This window comes from Octodon degus, unplaced genomic scaffold, assembly GCF_000260255.1.
Source record: "Octodon degus isolate 3935 unplaced genomic scaffold, OctDeg1.0 scaffold00121, whole genome shotgun sequence".
Taxonomy (NCBI): Eukaryota; Metazoa; Chordata; class Mammalia; order Rodentia; family Octodontidae; genus Octodon; species Octodon degus.
In genome coordinates, this window is record NW_004524697.1 from 7,161,465 (window position 1) to 7,164,284 (window position 2,820).

Below are 2,820 nucleotides of genomic sequence, written 5' to 3' on the forward strand. Positions count from 1 at the left end.
GCAATGTATTAATTATTGTAACTGTCCTACTAACCTCTTTTGAAACTATCATTGCTATTTTTTCTCATTAAAAAGAATAAAATATAAAATAAAATTAAAAAGAACCATACTTTATTTGCTCTTTTCTACAGTTTTATTGCAAGATACCAAAGCTGCAGCTCTGTCTAAAGGAGGTTTTTTAAGTGCCTTTTTAATTAGAGACAGGAAGATGATTTTAGTATTAGTTTGTAAAACAATTATTAAATTCCCTTGCATTTCATGACTCAATAAGGTTATGTTTTGCTTTTAAACCTAAAATATAATTAATCACCAGCAGAGGAATTTTATTTTCAGATCTTCCCTGAAATGCAAAAACATTTGGAAGTATCATTTTATAGAAATTACAGTTATAGGATTATAAACTTATTTAAATGCATAAATTATATTATGACATTTTTATAGAAGTATTATAGAATTAAAGTTGGAATATAGAACTTCTATATAATACTTCTGCATAGTTTCAATGATAGTTTCTAATTAACAATATTTCACTGAACAATAAAATGAGTTTTATTAAATATCAACATACTCCTTTCAAATATAATGATTAATACATAAGTCTTTTGGCTTGAATACTTTCCATTATAGATAATAGAAAATATGATTTATGGATGCTGAAATACAGACTATTTATTGTTTATTAACAAAAGACCCTCCCAAAAAATAATCCCAAATTTGCCCCACGATGAGCATCAGGACCCCCGCCTGACTTGGAGGGCCGTCTTGCCTGAGCGTCACAGCGCAGCCTCCCAGCCCACACCCGAGAAGCCCCAGGCGCAGGCTGGCCCTGAAGTCTCACACTGCAGAGAACTTTTCTCCCCGTGCCTGTAGCATCACAGTGAATGATCCCTCCCGGCGCGCCAAGCAGTTCCCCATTTATATTGGGCAGAGCTGGACTGTATGCCCTGAAATAAAAGAAGTAGAAAAATCATGGAGGGAGAAAATGAGATTGTCGGCTTGGCGAACCGCGTGCGACTCATCCCTGGGCCGAGGCGCAGTGCGGCTCGGCCATTCTCGGGCGCTGGTGGCAAGGGTGCAGCCTCTTTAACTCCGTGCTTTGCTTAAGCCTCTTCTCTCTTTCCTTAGCATAGTAGCTGTTTGTGGAATTTTTAAAATATTTCCAGGATCCAACCTCCAACGTTCCTCAAAGTATTTTATTGTTTTCCTTTTCTTTACTTCATAGATCTCCGCTCTAGTATTTATTATGCCCATGCCTAGCTAACATTGGGCTTAATTGTTTAAATTTTTCTCTTTCCTTGAAAAGTGATTTCAGGTTTTTTGAGAACTTTCCTTTCCACAAAGGCGTGGATTGCTAGACACTCCCTTCTTGGAGCAGTCAGAGCTTGCTGTGTTGTGTGTGCCTCATCGTGGCGTGCTGTGCAGACAGAGTTTTTAAGCCCATGGAGAGTTTGAGTCAGTCTTGAATTGAGCAAGTCTCCTGGCAGGATTTTGGATAGTATTGGTCCACTTCTGATATAGTTCACACTTTGGTAATTCTTGCAATATTAAAATGCTTTCATTATTATCGTCTGCAAAGCTGGTCAGTGGTCAGTGATCTTCAATATTTCCGTGCAAGTTGTCTGAAGTGCCACAAGCGGTGCCCACACAGGACAGCAAGCCTGATGGATAAATGTCGTGTGTGCTCTGACCGACTTTCCACTTTTGTCCTTTTTCTCAGGTCTCTATTCTCAGAGACCCAATTGCCTTGAAATTAAGCCAATTAACCCTACAATGGCATCTAGGAGTCCAAATGAGAGTTATACATTCCTGTCTTTATTATCTTAAGTTTCTTAGGACATGTTTGCAGTTCATAAGAAAGACATTCATGGTGGGTAAAAGGCATGAAAGAGTTAAAGGCAGCATATTTACAGAGATACGTACGTACCCATATACATAGCAGCACATGGCTGAATCTTGTAAGTAGCTGCTGTGTGCGCCAATTTACGAGTGGATAAAGAAAACGTGGTACCTGTGCAGAATGGAGCACTAACGCCATAAAGAGGGATAAACTTGAGTCATTTGTAGGGAAATGGGTGCCCCTTGAATCCGTAGTGTTGTGAGCTAAATCAGACACCTAAGCAGAAAAAGTGTGTAATTTCTCTTAATATTAAAAACCCAGGGTATGTGTAAATCAAATGTATCTATCTCTAAATAAAAAGCTAGAAATGATTAAGTTGAGTGCTGATGGCATGGAGAAAAGGGAAACAGGCTGAAAGCCAGGTTCTTAAATGGAGCAGCTGTCTACATTTTAAAAGCACAGACCTGTAAAGTGTTACTCCAGTGTACACACAAATGATAAAAGACTAAAACAGTCTTGTTTTGATATAGACAAAATTTTAGTGATACGGGTAGAGAATCAAAAGAGTCAACACTTCTGACAGTCAAAGCCTAACCCAGGGTAAGACCCAAACTCTATGCAATTCAGTGAAGGCTAATAGAGTTGTGAAAAGAAGATGACAAAGTATGGAGATAGCCAAAGTTAGATTGTGATGTTTAAGAAAAGAAACACTATGATGTAAAGTACAACATAAGGCAGCAAGTGTATAAGCTACAGCAAGGACAGTTTTTCTACGTGTTGTATTATTCGTTTGCAGTTTTTTTCTTTTAGTACTTTGAACATATCATCACACAGTCCTGGCTTTCAGATGTCTGCTTAAAAATTCACTGGTAGTTTGATGGAAGATCCCCAATATGTTATAAGTTTCTTTTTTTATGCTTTTGGAATTCTCTGTGTGCTTGATATTTGACAATTTATTACAAAGTGTCTCTCATTCTATTTGG